The sequence below is a fragment of the Schistocerca nitens genome, chromosome 6, assembly GCF_023898315.1.
Source record: "Schistocerca nitens isolate TAMUIC-IGC-003100 chromosome 6, iqSchNite1.1, whole genome shotgun sequence".
Classification (NCBI taxonomy): domain Eukaryota; kingdom Metazoa; phylum Arthropoda; class Insecta; order Orthoptera; family Acrididae; genus Schistocerca; species Schistocerca nitens.
Window position 1 is genome coordinate 202,120,749 of NC_064619.1, and position 16,686 is coordinate 202,137,434.

Consider the following 16,686-nt stretch of genomic DNA (forward strand, 5'->3'; position numbering starts at 1 on the left):
TGTGAGCATTTCCAACCTATTTTTTCGCGTCATGAAAATGCATTACTGAATCACGAAGCAGCCATAAAAGAACTGCAAACCATTGTTCATGAAAATCACGACACCTTGCAAGCTAAAATTGACTCAGTTGCATCTACCGATTCGGTTACGCAACTTGCAAAAACTCATGAAAATTTAAAGGACACAGTAAATACTCTGAAATTTGGTTCAGAAAAACACACTGAGGAAATAAGTACACTATCGGAGAAAGTAGCCGAACTTTCGGATCAGGTCACTAACTTATCTACGAAGGTAGATGATAATCTGAATGACACAAAACCGGTAGTCTTTAATGACACAGAAGAGAGCGAACAAATTAGGAAACTGAAACAAAATCTGAATCAAATTAATACGCAACACCAAAGAGAAATCCGCGAAGTGCAAGATCAGTTGGCACAAGTAGTACAAGAATTACGTATTTCAGAGGACACTCGCGCTCCAACACGGGAAGAGGAACTTAGAAATACGGAAAATCCACAAAATAATAACACAGGGCATTTCGGAAATTATGAAAGAAATTGGCAAGGTGCACCGAATTTTGAGATGGAACCGCCGACACGACGTAACAATGACCGATATGCTACTCGCCGACACGATGATTTTGACTATAAGCTGTTCATTACTACACGTAAATTCAAAACATTTAAGAATTCTGCCAACGACATTCATCCACAAGCGTGGCTTCATCAATTCTCTCATTGTTTTCCTCCCAACTGGTCGTTAGAACACAGATTAGAATTTATGTGTGGCTATTTAGAGAATGAACCAGCTGTAAGAATGCGGTCGGTCATTCACGATTGTCATAGTGAAGGAGAATTTTACCATGCCTTCCTCTCAGGATATTGGTCTCAAGCCACACAAGACCGAGTAAAACATGGCATCATAATGATGAAACATTTCGAACAATCTGAATTCTCCAGTCTTGTGAAATATTTTGAAGACATGTTGCACAAGGACCAGTACCTGTCAAACCCATACAGCCCCTCAGAACTCATCCGCATTTGCTTAATCAAATTACCTGAACATTTACGACATATTATTTGGTGGCAGGACGTTGCAAAGACGACATTGAAGCTTTTCAGGGACTGTTACAAGAACTGGAAATTGACACTGACAATCGCGGAACGCAGGAGCACAACAATTACAGATCACATCCGTCGCAATTCCGCGATGAAAGAAATAATAACTGGACGCGACAAGGCTATTCTCACAACACAAATCGTGACCGAAACAGACACCACCCGTATAACAACCGTTGGCAGAGTAGTAATAATTACAGGGAAAGATCACCTCTCCGCGGTAATGACTATCACAGAAATAACCATAGAAACAGACAATATGGGAATCAGAACTATTATTATCAAGGGAGACAGAATAATTTCAGACGCAACAGTTCAGCGCGCAGTTACGATTCAGGGAGAAATTCTCCACCACGTGACGGACAAGGAAGAAACTACGGAACCTACCGACATGACGACAGACGATATATTCGTAACGACAGACCTGAATTGCATCAGAACTGGCGGGATTTAAACAGGGCAGGGCCTTCTCGTCAGAGTGAATTTGTAGAAGTTAGGTCTCCTAATCCCAATAACGGCACGCGCCAACAAAGAGACAGACAATGACTCGCACAGCAGGCAGCCGCGTGCGCCCGCTGGCTCCGAGAAAAATAACATAAGACGCTAGCCTTGAGAAAAATTTTAGCATTCTTTACCGATGTATAAAACATGACAATTGCTTTTGAGTTGAAAGTCGAAGAGTAAAGGTTTACACCACATTTCACATGTAAAACCATTTATTGAGAGATAATCTGCTTTTTAACTTTGTCTTTGCCATAAAATTTTTCACTTCACATTTCTAGTATGCTTTGTCCGACTTAAGAAACTGTTAACATGCAACAACATTTGAAGTTAAATATCCAGTCAAGAACCAAGAGAACATATTTAAACAGAAATTACGAATGCATTGTTATAGTGAACAGACGACACAGTGTTATTGTGTGTGTATATTCTTGCTTGTTAGTTGCACGATTATGTAATGACTATAAGGCTCACATACTTAGAACATGTACCGGTACTGCTAATGAGATTTTAATGCAACATTTTGGTTTACTTGAAAATACATGCTGGATTTAAAGTACTTTCTGAGAGATACCAGATGACACAGAGGTTAGTCTATGTGACAGCTACACGATTTTATCACAACGCTACTAATGAGTGACAATTTACAATGTTGCTTTTGCGGTGTATCTGTTTTATATCTGCACAGTTTTTCTGAATTCTTCTGGAAAAAAAAAACATGTTTTAATAGTAACTTTTGTGGTATAGCAACAATGAGACAGCCTTTTTCGTGGCACAACAATACGTTACAGTACAGTACTTTCTTCATCACAACAATAAGCGTAATAACTACGATATCTATACACAAAGCATTTTACTTTTGTTTATCATGAGGTAAGTACATTGACTTCTGCAGAACTTAGCTTTCGGAGGACGATAACTACGAGACTTCCACAGAGATTATGTTGCAACAAGACGCACATTTAGCGCTACAGGACACGTATTTGAGTGATTAATTTTGTACTTAAAACATTTATTTTTAAAGATTTTTAAATTACAAAGAAAGTTTTCCGTGATACATTTCATTCCATTGCTGTAATCTGTAACACCTGAGGGTATAATTACATTAATCCTCAGGGGGGTACACGCTTACTTTGTGTACCATGTGTGTGGCAACCACAAGGAACCCTAGCTAATATGGTATTTGCTTATACAACTTTAAATATCGGTACCATATTTCTCTAACACAAATTACACAGCTATCTGATCATTTAACTGAGAGATAAACATTTTTTTTACTGCATCAGTGACACATGTTTACGTAATTACACAGGTGGATAACTTCACACTTACGAAATTGTATTTTGTCTGTACTTCGTGAAATGTTCATATTTTTTTCGGAACCATTGTGATACTATGAGAGCTTTGAATGATGTATTTGGTATGGGATAATGATTTTTAAAGTACGTTTGAGGTAGATGACACTATTGAAATGAACAGAGAATTTTTTCGGGTTTTGACATTATTGCAGAAAGCTACGACGTTTTTGAGATTTGACTGAGGTGTTATGATGTTCTTATTACGACGACGATGTGTATTATGCTGTTGAGGAATGTTAATTATGGTATTTATTTATTATGATGAAACACTGAAGAAGTGTCGACGAATATATATATGTGTAATAAGGTAAGGAGTAATGAGTAGTGGTTAGGTTTGTGAACAAGGATGTTGGAAACCAAGAATCGTACTTTAAGAGTTATGAAATGTGTGTAAATGCGTGAATGTATCACAATGCCGACGAAAATGTTTTGGACACTGTTATATCAATAAGATTTTGTTTCTACAGATTTGTAACGCTAATTCTTGACCTGTGAAATTTTTTATATGAGACTGTCACTGTAGCGGAAACTGCTGTCGTAAATATTTCCGTACGAAAGTTAAGTGACCACCTGCACGTAATGCGTCGCGGGCACCCACCAGGGCGACAGCCGCCTGAAAAAAAGCCATTATCCTTCCAGCGGCACAGGTAGAAAAAAAAAGGGGAGGCCATTATCCTCGCAAAAACGACACGGTCGAACTTGAAAACGATGAGAAACATTTCACGGCTATTGTCGTGCTAATTGAGAGAAATGCCATATGGCTAGTGAATGACGTTTCACGCCTTGCTTTGCCCATTTTGTTTAATATCTAGTTTCTAGCTGCACTGCAGCATTGGTAAAAATAAAATTTTATAGATGTACTAATATAAATATTTTCTGTCTACAGATCCAGTAAATAATAGTTTTGTGATCTACTTCCAAGAAAATGAGGGCACATAAATAGACATTTCCCTTCACAGGAATTGCATAAATAATTTCTTTACGATTTGGTAACTTATCTGCTAGTGTAAGTTCTCGTGATGCATCACTCCAGTGTTAAGATGTGACATACATGGCCATTTTTACTGTAATATTTTTTCTGCTTGAGCTATGTCATGTTTAGGTATAAGTTGCTGCTGTTTGCCAGGCATAGTGTTATTGAATTTGACTTTGTATTATTCTGTTAAGCCAGTTTTACTAATGATTTATTTTTATTGTTTGCTGCACATTGCCTTAGATTAGTTGTAATATTACAATTGCTTTGCTAATTTCTTAATGCAGCTTGCTTCGCAAATCTGCATCTTTTTTCATTGCTGTTTATATTAATTGTTTTATGTGATGCTGCATTGCCTCGTCCATTGGTATATATATCTGAGCTCAGTAGATTTAAGTTAGCTTAAGAGGGGGTAGACTATATAAGAAACTAACTATGATGGATTGGAAGAAATGCATTGAGACGCTTAAAGAAAATGCTTTGGCCAAAAAAAAGGGTATTTTGAAAGAGGATATGAACCAAAAAAAATTAGGGTTTAGGGACAACAGGTTTAGGTAGGATTTTCTTGGAAATAAATGATGAAGTAAGATAATGGAAAATAAATAATGAGGTAAGAAATATGTGAACCTATATATACAGAAAGCATGCTTGAATAGGATTTTTTTGGTGGAAACAAATGTGGAAATAAGACGAAAGATCTAGGGAATGAAGTCTTGGGTTGGACTGCAGTACCAAAAGTTACTCTGAAAACGAACCCTGTCCTTTCCATTGTGTTATCCCCCTATGTGTTTGTGTACCCTTGTGTATTTGTTTTCTTCCTGTCTCTGTGTAGTTTCATAGAATTTTTTCTTCTTCTAATACTAAGCTACATTCACTATGATGAGGAATACTGTTATCCTCAAATATAATTGGTATTAATAATATGTTATTTAACTTGTAAATATGCTTAGACATTATTTATTTTGTTTTATTTTAATGCTCATGTGTGAAGTTGATGTTTCGAAAGTTATTCTGATCTTTTATGTATGTACTCATGTCATAATTCCTGTAACACTGACGTATATGTCTATTTCTATTCTTTTGTAAAGCCCCTATTACCACAAATGTTATCTGTATTGTTATTTTCTTTACTGATGTGTTTTGTACCTTTGTTATTGTGTTCTTATGTTATAAAATTGTAATTGACACCAGTTCATCAAATTAAGCAACTTGTAAGTTACATTTCACTGCACACGTTTTTGTTGGTCATAGTATATGGACAATATGTGAGAAGTAGGGACTGTTAGTGTTTGCACGTGTGTTAATAATTCAGCAAGGGACTGGATAACAGCATTGCTGGTTCTAAGGACAATTCCAAAAACTTTGTGAGTGCACAAGTGGTGGTTATGGACTTGCTATATTATCCGCAAGACTCTTCAATGGTGATTGTGTACCTGCACAGTCACAACAGATGGCTGCTGGCCATCTCTACAAGGACTACAGTGGGTCTGCACCTCTGGTGGCCCACCAGTACCGTCATTTCTACAAGGACTACAGTGGGTCTACACCTTTGATGACTCACCAATACCATTATTTCCACAAGGACTGCAGTGGGTCTGCACCTCTGGTGGCCCACCAATACCGTAATCTCTACCAGGACTACAGTGGGTCTGCTCTGTGATGACCTACCCACCAATACTCTTCAAAACTTCGACTGACTCCGCTGTGGGTTTGCTCTGTTGTGGCCCATTACCTGTCAGCATGTCAAGAGTCAGCACTGTCTTTCCGTTGGAAGGACACTACTTCTTCAAGACTGCATGGAAATCCACTACTTCTGTGTGCATTCTCTTTCACTGTTCAGACTTTGAAAAAAAAGAAAAACACTGTAATTTTACTGTGATGAATCAGGACTGTCTTTATGGACTGTGAGAAAATTTTAGCTTTTGACCAACATTGTATCAATAAGTGTGTGCATTTGATTTCTTTGTTATTGTAATTACGATTATGCAAAATTTTAACAAATATGTATTGGCCAGTGCCCAACAAAATTTGTAAAATTTTTTGCGGGGAGCATGGGGGCTATGTAAGTAGGCTGTTTAGGTTTTTTTATTGGTAACGTCACCTCTGTATCAAAATCACTGGCTGTGCTGTGTGCAGCCTGTGGCTGCTTTGCATTGTTGTAATACTCGCCATTGTAGTGTTAGGCAGCTGGCTGTGAACAGCGCATAGCGTTGGGCAGTTGGAGGTGAGCTGCCAGCAGTGGTGGATGTGGGGAGAGAGATGGCGGAGTTTTGAAATTTGTCATGAACTGCTATATTTATAAATGATGATATCAAGGTAAATACATTGTTTGTTCTCTATTAATATCTTTCATTTGCTAACCATCCCTATCAGTAGTTAGTGCCTTCCATAGTTTGAATCTTTTATTTAGCTGGCAGTAGTGGTGCTCGCTGTATTGCAGTAGCTTGAGCAGCGAAGATTTTTGTGAGGTAAGTGATTTGTGAAAGGTATAGTTTAATGTTAGTCAGGGCCATTCTTTTGTAGGGAATTCTGAAAGTCAGATTGCGTTGCGCTAACAAAATATTGTGTGTCAGTTTAAGCACAGTCGTATGTAAAATTGTTCAAAGGGGACGTTTCAAGTTGCATGTAAGGAGGGCATCCCATTCTTTCTAGTGTGATTCAGGACGCTGGGAATTGTTACTGTCTTTTCGGTCGTATGTTTCGATACCGTCACATGCGGAACGTTGGGTTAACAGAATACCAGGCGGCCCTTGTGACTATTATGTGATCGAGACCAGTCATTTCCAAGTCATTATCATTTCAAATGACATGGTCCCACACATGTGGCATCGGCTCGACTGTCTAGTGTAAATTAATCGTATTGGTTCTTGATATCTCTTCAGACATGCTTTGCTCTGTTTCAGTAGCTATCTCTTCCTCACTACCTTTTTATGTCGGTCCAGGAACTTGAAGAATGCAAATGGCGTAATGGCCCAAACGAATCAACAAGTAAAATAGAATTAAATCTGTAGTGCGACGGATAACAGCAATAGGAGTCAAAGAAACATACAATGTACATGCAGGTATAATGTGAACAAGACGTCAAGAGCAATTCAAATAACGGATTAGAATGTGAGGAGGCTAAGCTTTCATTAATTTTTCCAAGGCTAATGGTGACACTGTTCTCTTTTCGGAGTCCCACAAAATTGCCTTGGAGAGGGAAACAGTGGGGAAATTATGGGTGTGATTACTCATTCCATAGTACGGGGTCCCGGGTTCGATTCCCGACGGGGTCAGGGATTTTCACCTGCCTCGAGATGACTGGATGATTGTGTTGTCCTCATCATTTCGTCATAATTCATGAAAGTGATGAGTTTGGACTGAGCAAAGGTTGGAAATTTGTAAGGGAGCTGATAACCGCGCAGTTGAGCGCCCCACAAACCAAACATCATCATCATCATCATCATCATCATTCCATAGTTCTTTGGTAAAATATTCATTTATTTTATAACATAGCAAACAGAAGTCTTGAAGTCCTTCTGATAGACCAACATCATAGGGCACAAAGTTCAGTATATCTCTCAGATTTCACTCCGGCAAACTGATCCAGTAAATAATACACATAATTTCAGACAAAGCAATGGAACTGGGAGGAACGAGACTTAATTACTGTAGAATCAGTTCGTTTTATGAGAATGTGTGGATCAAAACTGGGTACTGGGATCAGTCAGTCACACGAACGATTCATACTTCCTTCTATTCATCTACATTGGTGTGGTGGTTGCGACTTTTTAGTCGTTTCGCAGACGGAAAACTGCCGCCACCTTAGGCCAGTTTGCAACGTAGTTCCTATTCCCAACTCACAGAAGGCCGTTACCCTGGCCACAAATTAGTCTTCTAGTGGTTCAGGAAAAACTTTCAAGAGAATCATCAAGGCCTGCATTTTGGATCCACTAGTGGCAGATGGTACAATCAGGGCAGTACAGTATGGATTCCAATGTAAACTATCCACAGAGCTGCAACTCCTTCATCTGGCGGATCATGTTACCAGACATCTCAATGTGTCTAGTGCTACTGCAGCAGTCTTCCTACACATTGAAAGGGCCTATGATAAGGTATGTAAGGACAACTAATTCAGAAACTGAACGAAGTGACGTCGTTAGTCAACTCTTAGGTGAAACATTTTTGGAACGATTGTTACAGCAGAGGGCCGATCGTCTGATACCCAACTGGCGCAGACGGGACTGCCTCAAGAATCCGTTTTATCCTCACTACTATTTAATTTTTATGTAAATGATATGCCAACTGTTACATGGGTACAAATTGCACAGTTTGCCGATGATATGCCACCAGTGGAAGACGTATTCACGCCAACATTAGACGCTTTCAGTATCAACTACATACCACAGCCGCTTGGTGTAAGCCCAGTAAAGTGCAAATAAATTCCGCCAAGTCGACAGCTATCTGTTTCAGCAAAAAACGCCACTCGAAGCCTATCAACTTGAGACTGCATGGGCGTGATATACTCTGGGGGGGGGGGGGGGGGGGGGCAACTGTGGCTTACCTAGTTGTCTCCAGTCCAACACAAATTGGGCGTCTCCAAGTTATGCAAAATACGGTACAGAATGTCATACGTTGTGACACTACCAAATGGGGATAAATCTGATACCATCTATGGAACCTGCTATGAGCTGTCGACGAAAGTGTACGTGGGGGATTACCGGTCCTACAACGAACCATTCCAGTGTAAACGTTGTCAACATTGGACACACATCTAATTTGTGTTGGCTATTGGTGTGCTGTGTTAAAAGTGACTCCGTGCAACCCAGTACTGAATGCACACTACCTCCATGGTCACCTCCTAAATGTGTGGGTTGCCAGGGCTTACATGCAGCTTCTTGGAAGGGCTGTAGCGAATTTCAGAAAACTCTCAAGAATTTCTGCCTATCCACCTGTTGTTGTTGTTGTGGTCTTCAGTCCTGAGACTGGTTTGATGCAGCTCTCCATGCTACTCTATCCTGTGCAAGCTTCTTCATCTCCCAGTACCTACTGCAACCTACATCCTTCTGAATCTGCTTAGTTTATTCATCTCTTGGTCTCCCTCTACGATTTTTACCCTCCACGCTGCCCTCCAATGCTAAATTTGTGATCCCTTGATGCCTCAAAACATGTCCTACCAACCGATCCCTTCTTCTAGTCAAGTTGTGCCACAAACTTCTCTTTTCCCCAATCCTATTCAATACCTCCTCATTAGTTACGTGATCTACCCACCTTATCTTCAGCATTCTTCTGTAGCACCACATTTCGAAAGCTTCTATTCTCTTCTTGTCCACACTAGTTATCGTCCATGTTTCACTTCCATACATGGCTACACTCCATACAAATACTTTCAGAAACGACTTCCTGACAAATCTATACTCGATGTTAACAAATTTCTCTTCTTCAGGAACGTCCTGAATAACCACAGACGATATTTCCAACTATTGCCGATGGTGTGAAACTTGTAATGGCTGACACAGCTGACTTGGTTACTCAAAAAGCACCCCCTCCACCGCCATAGGACCAGGTGTGGACTGCAGATATAACACGAGAGGGATGACCGTTCTCAAATTTCTTAGCTGCCAGAACTTCCTACACAAACTCATCACTTCTGGGAAATAGATGTTGAAAGATACAGACTAGGTGTCTGAGATAGTTACACTGGTGGAAATAGTATCTCAACTTGAGAGGTCAGATTAACGGCATGGGTGCACACACAAAGAACACAATGCTACTGGAGTTCGCAATAAGAAACATGAACTACGAGATTTCATTGACCCTCACGAGATCGACATAGACGTCTTGTCAGAGACTCACCTAGGGCCAAATGCAACTTTAAAGCTTCGAAATATGGTGGGTTACTGCACTGACAGACATGTACGAGGCGGTGGCACAGCAGTTTATCTTAGCTGTGCTATTACTCACTGGCATGTCGACCTACATAACGTACAGGTGGTAATGTGCTCGCCTCCCACGCAAGCGGGCCCGGGTTCGATTCCCGGCCAGGTCGGAGATGTTCTCCTCTCGGGGACTTGGTGTTGTGTTGTCCTCTTTATCATTTCATCCTCATCACCGAGGCGCAAGTCGTCCAATGTGGCGTCGACTGAAATAAGACTTTCACTTGGCGGCCGAACTTCCCCGAATCGGGCCTCCCGGCCAACGGTGCCATTCGCTCATTTCCATTTTTACCTACAGGAGCTGGAGGCGACTGCGGTTTCAGTCTGGACGGATTTGGGAGAGGTCAGTTTTGTGGCGGCATATCTTTGCCCCACAGTGCAGCTGATAGCGCAAGACTTACATCATATCTTAGCAGAAAAAGGCAAGTTGTTTATTGGTGGTAATTGGAATGCGAAGTATCCTACCTGGAATTCGCTTACCACCAACCCTTTACCATCTGGAACAGGACACTGACCTGGAAATCTGCAGGCCTCTTGAGCCAACTGACACTTTTGATTTATCGTCAGACTGTGATCCTGTTCTGGCAACGCTAACAAGGACGAGTCACCTACTGCACCAGCGAATTCACCAGAAAAATAACTGGCCTCCGTTCAAGAGGTACTTAAATAACGACATTGTGCCTGCAATAGACGTTCCGACACCTGCCCAAATCAGTTCTGCCATCTATTACTTAACACGGAAACTACAGAAAGCCCACAAAATTGGTTTGTAACGGTTGTTGATGACTCCAAGACCTACGATCCGTTGCCTCCCTTACTTAAAGAAGTATGTCTACAAAAGAACCAGTACCGGAAGCTATGGCAAGGGACTCGCAACCCACCTTACCACCGATGGGTGTACCACCTGGAAAGTCAGCTTCGATGACAAATAGTTAGGAGAAACGTGGGAGGATACGATGTCCTCCTTCCTCCTGCAAACCAGAGAAGAATGGCGGTCAGTGAAAAACTTGAGGACAGACCTAACGCCCAAACGAACGCTCCAGGCTTCTCAGAGATTAACAGAACACCAAATCGGAAACATTCGCTATGGCATATGAGCAACAAATGACGCTTCTGAGGGAGTCTCTGAACAGAGGCGACAGAGGACATGATTATGTCACCATACAACTAGTCAATCGGATCATTTCCGCTCCCAACCAGTTCTGTCCTGATCTAAATACACCCAACGAAATTAGGCTCTTCTCAGGAAGCTAAATGGGAACAAGGCACCTGGTGTCGACAAGATCAGCAACTTACACCTGCAGAATTTACCATGTAAACCATTGGTGCTATTGACCAGAATTTACAATGGCTGTCTCTCGACATAGTATTTCCCCACTGTGTTGAAGGCTGCCAATCTTGAAAGATGGCTGTGGCTTCCGGGCAGGCCACTGCCATCGTAATACGTGTCAGGCGCTTGCCCTTTCATTTTGTTTCGCTGATTATCATACAGTTTCATTCGCCTTTGGTGTATCTAAATTTTCCCTGATTGATATTAATCTGATGGACTGTTAGAATTAGGCCAACCAGTGATTGGTCTCACAGTACTTGCATGACTTTAGTATCAGTAGTAGAATGGTGAGATGATGTCAGTCATGGACGCCTTTAAGGGGCTCCGGAACGCCCTGTACTTGCAATGTTAAAATAACGCTTATAAATTACATCTTTCCTCACAAAGTATTTGAGGTAGGAAGTTGAACTTTTTACAGATTATTTATTGGAATATGGGCTACAACTTAACACAGGGATTTTACAAAATTTTAGTTCAGTTATTAAAGATGATTTTTTTTCAATTGTAATGAAAATTCACAACATATTTTTTGCAATTTTTTTATTTATATATTCAAAAATATACAGTTTTTTGGAAAAAGGCTGTGTTAAATTATGCAGAAGGTACTGTGTAACATATACTGAAAGTTTGAAACAAATATGTTTTGAAGATCCTTAGAAAACATGTAATTAGTATGAGAAAATAAAAGTTTTGGGGAATCGAGCGACAAAGATTGGATTAACTTTTTAGTGCATTCCAGGTCATAGGATGGATTATCTTCATCCTCTGCAAACTCCTCCTCCAGCTTCCTCTTGTTCCTCCTCCTGTTTACTCTTGCTTGTATTTCTAGACTCTTTACAGCTCTGTCTGCAGCCCGAAGGCGTTCCTTGTCTAAAGCAAGCATCGCTCGTACCATGTTAGAACCTATCTTCATTCCCATATTTCTAAATACCTTGCACCTTACAATGTTGCCATCATTGAAAGTCGCAACAGCATCGTACACACCAAAGTGAAGTGTTTCTATTCCAACAAATACAGTCTTGGGGATTCTCGACCATATAACACTATTTACACTTTCATTGGGGTTTTGAGTTTTTCCGTGAATACACTTTTTCAACAGTTCAGGTGCTGCTAAGTCTCTGAAAATAGGTTTTATCACCTCCATTATTGCATGAGGCAGACTATGATTATGAGTGTACACTTCACCAGTTAGCAATCCTTTGTTATATTTACACCAACTGTCTTCTTCTTTGGGACACAAGCTATGTTGGGGATTTTCATCGTCTTTATTGTTTACGGTAATAACACATCCCTTTGGCTTTCCAACATTTCTCCTTTTCTTAAAAGCCTTCAGAGGATTTCTAATAACTTTACTTTTACTCATTATTATACTTCAACAAAACAGAGACTCAAGAAACAGAATTAATTACGAATATTTTCGAGATAACGACAGAGTAAATAAACATGAAACAATCGACAATCACACCAGCGATATATATTGAACCATCACAGGTTAGCCACAACACATACTTTATCTCACATCACTAAAATGTACCTGATGAACACGGACGTTAATAATAACACCATTTGACAGCAGTTTAACAGCGCCACAGTGGGTCACGCCCATGTAGAACACATTTCAAAAAAAAAATTTAAAAATAGTAGTAGTCTTCGGAATTGAATAAATTATATATCTATTAAAAGGTAATAGTCTGCAGATTCAGAAAACGCAAAAAAGTAAAAATTGAACTTTTCATGATTTTGAGCCTTTCCGGAGCCCCTTAAGGCGACAAAGGCGAAATTATCAAGACCTCAGTGAGTTTAAACGACGTCATGTAATAGGGCTATTAGAAGCTGGATCTTCCTTCTACGATACTGCTGAAAGACTTGGCTGGAAATTAGCCACTGTCCACTATTGCTGGCAGCGGTGATCACGAGAATGTACGGTCACAAGAAGATCGGACCCTGGACGGCCCCGTGGCACTACCGAGAGGGAAGACCATCGTGTTCGGCGTGTGGCTCTGGCGTATCGTGCAGCGTCTGTAGCGGCAATCTGAACAGCAGTTGGCACCACAGTGGCACAACAAACTGGTTAATTCAGGAACAGCTCTGAGCCAGACGCCTTGTAGCATGCATTCCACTTACTCCAAACCATCGTCGAAAAATTTGCGACTTCAGTAGTGTCAAACGAGAACTCGTTGGAGGACGGGGTGGAGGTCTGTTGCGTTTCCTGATGAGAGCTGGTTCCGGCTCGATGCCAGTGATAGTCGTCTGTCGGTTAGAAGACGGACTGAAACCAACCTGTTAGTGTGCTAGGCACACGGAACCTACACCCGGTGTTGTGTACTCGGTTGAGATTTCGTACGATAGAAGGAACACTCTCGTGGTTATCCCATCCACCCTGATTGCAAATTTGTACGTCAGTCTGGTGATTCGTCCTGTTGTGTTACCATTCACGAACAACATTCTAAGGGGTTTCTCCAATAGAATAACGGTGGCTCACACTCGTATCGCTATTGTAACCCAATATGCCTATCCAACGACGTATGCGGTTGGATATATAGTTTTTTAACAGACAGGGAGCAGCATGTTATCCTGAACGGGGTGACTTCAACTGAAACAAGCGTAACTTCAGGTGTGCCCCAGGGCAGTGTAATAGGTCCGCTGCTTTTCACGATTTACATAAACGATCTGGTTTATGGTATTGACAGCGGCATTAGACTGTTTCCTGATGATGCTGTAGTCTACAGGAAAGTAGTATCACACGAAAATTGTGAACAAATCAATAAGGGTTTGCAGAAAATAAATTCGTGGTGTAATGACTGGCAGTTATCTGTCAATATTAGTAAGTGTAACCTACTGCGTATAACAAGGCGAAAATCCCCATTAATGTCCGAGTACAAAGTGAAACGTCCCCTTAGAAAAATTAATGAATGGCCGTGCTGATAAACCTCTTACATTATTTGATTTTCAAACAGCTGAGCAGAACTGAACGTACTCAGACATTTCGCTCTTTACCTATTCTGATGAACACTAAACTGACAGCCAATATTTTTAAAGCAACGCAATAAGACTTTCAATAATCCCTACAAGAGAATGGCCCTGACTAACATTAACCTATACGTTTCACAAATCACTTACCTCAAAAAAATCTTCGTTACTCGAACTACTGCAATACAGCGAGCGCCACTACTGCCAGCTAAACAAAAGATTCAAACTACTGAAGGCACTAACTACTGATAGGCATAGTTAGCAAATGAAAGATTGTGATATAGAACAAACAATGTATTTACCTTAATAGTGTTCAAAAGTCATAATATCTATATCAGTTCATGACATCCAGTCTTACAAATTTACTGTCTCTGATGGACACACGTCCAGATCATCCGCTCTCAAAACTCCGCCATCTCTCACCCCACATCCACCACTGCTGGCGCCTCACCTCCAACTGCGCAACGCTACGCGCTGTTCACATCTAACTGCCCACTACAATAGAGAATTTTTCAACAAAGCAAACCAGACACAGACTGCACACAGCGCAGCCAGTGATTTTCATACAGAGCGCTACGTGGCGTTACCAATATAAAAACCTAAACAGCCTACTTACAAAAGTAAATGCCCAGTCTTTGGAAGCGGTAACATCCGTCAAGTATCTGGGTGTGACTGTTCGAAATGATCTCAAATGGGATGATCAGATTAGACAAGTAACGGGGAAGGTGAACTCTAGATTGTGGTTTATTGGTAGAATCCTGAAGCGATGCAGTCCTTCAACAAAGGGAATTGCTTACAATACGTTATTTCGTCCAGTCTTAGAGTACAGGTATTGTTCGTCTGTATAGGACCCCTTACCAGTTGGGTCTCATTCAAGAGATTTAAAAGTTCCAAAGAAGAGCGGCAAGATTCGTGACTGGAACATTTAGCCATTGCGAGATTGTTACAAATATCATAGAAAGTTTGAAGTTGGATACACTTGCAGATAGAGACACACTAAACGGAAGAGGCTGCTCAGTAAATTCCGAAATACGATCTTCGTCGAGGATGTAGAGAGTATATTATTACCACCAACTTTCAAATCGCGCAATGATCATCATTCAAAGATAAGGGAAATTAGAGCTCGTACTGAGGCGTTCAGAAAGTCGTTCCTGCCTCGCGCGATCCGCGAATGGAACAGAGGGGGGAGGGGGAGGGGCGTGGGGGGGGGGGGGGAATAGTGCCCTCCGCCACACACCGCTTGGTGGCTAGCGGAGTATATACATAGATATTGTCGTTATTTGAAACAACAAAAATGTGGAGGTTTCGTATGGGTTCCCTGATCTTGAAATAATTACAGAAGTGGCTGTCAGCTTGTTTATTGTGAAACAGAACTTACTGAGGGACGCCTAATACTCGTTGAGAAATACCGCGAGAGGCGTCAGAGCTGGCTGCTCGGCGAGACTGCGACATCGCCGTTGTCAGCGGCAGCGGCTCGTGCAAACAGACGTGGTGGTGACGGCGGCGGTGGCTGCGGCGGCGGCGGCGGCGCGGCTGCAGTCTGTGGCTGCCCGCACGACAGGTTAGGGGGTGGGGTAGTTGGTGGGTGCCGCTCAGAGCCGCACCCTGCAGCCGCCGTGTCGCGTAGCGTCGCGTCATCAGCAGACCACCGCACCGCCCTAATACTTACCGCGTCTGTGTTACCGCAGCGCCTCGTCTACCGTCACCACAGTTACAGTTTCTATAACTTCTTAGACAGATGCTTCCACGAGACTTGCATAGCGGATAAGCCGTTAGTGTGAGCACTATAGGGCACACAAACAGATGTGCACAGAGGAACCTTGAACTAGGAACAACCTCTATTAGTGTACACTGAGGTGAAGAAAGTCGTAGGATAGCGATATGCACATTTACAGACGTCGGTCGTATCGCTTTCACAAGGTATAGGAGGGCAGTGCATTGACGGAGATGCCGTTTGTACTCAGCTGATTCATCTGAAAATGTTTCAGACGTAATTACGACTGCACCAGCGGAATTAATAGACTCTGAAGCGGAATGATAGTTCGAGCTAGGCGCATGCGATATGCGTTAGGGAATTCAATATTTCGAGATCCACAGTGTCAAGAGTGTGGCGAGAATACCAAATTTCGGGCATTACCTCTCACCACGGCCTTCACTTAACAGGAGAAATGTTCAAATGTGTGTGAATTCCTAAGGGACCAAACTGCTGAGGTCATCGGTCCCTAGACTTACACACTACTTTAAACTAACTTAAAGTAACTTATGCTAAGAACAGCACGCACACCCACGCCCGAGGGAGGACTCGAACCTCCGGCGGGAGGGGCAGACTTAAGAGGAGTCTGTACAAAGTTGTCAATGCTAAAAGAAAAGCAACAGTGCGTGAAATAACCGCAGAAATCAATGTGGGACGTACGACGAACGTATCCTTTACGACACTGCGTCGAAATCCGGCGTTACTGGTCTACGGCAGCAGACGACCGACGCAAGTGCCTTTGCTAACAACACGCATCGCCTTTAGCAC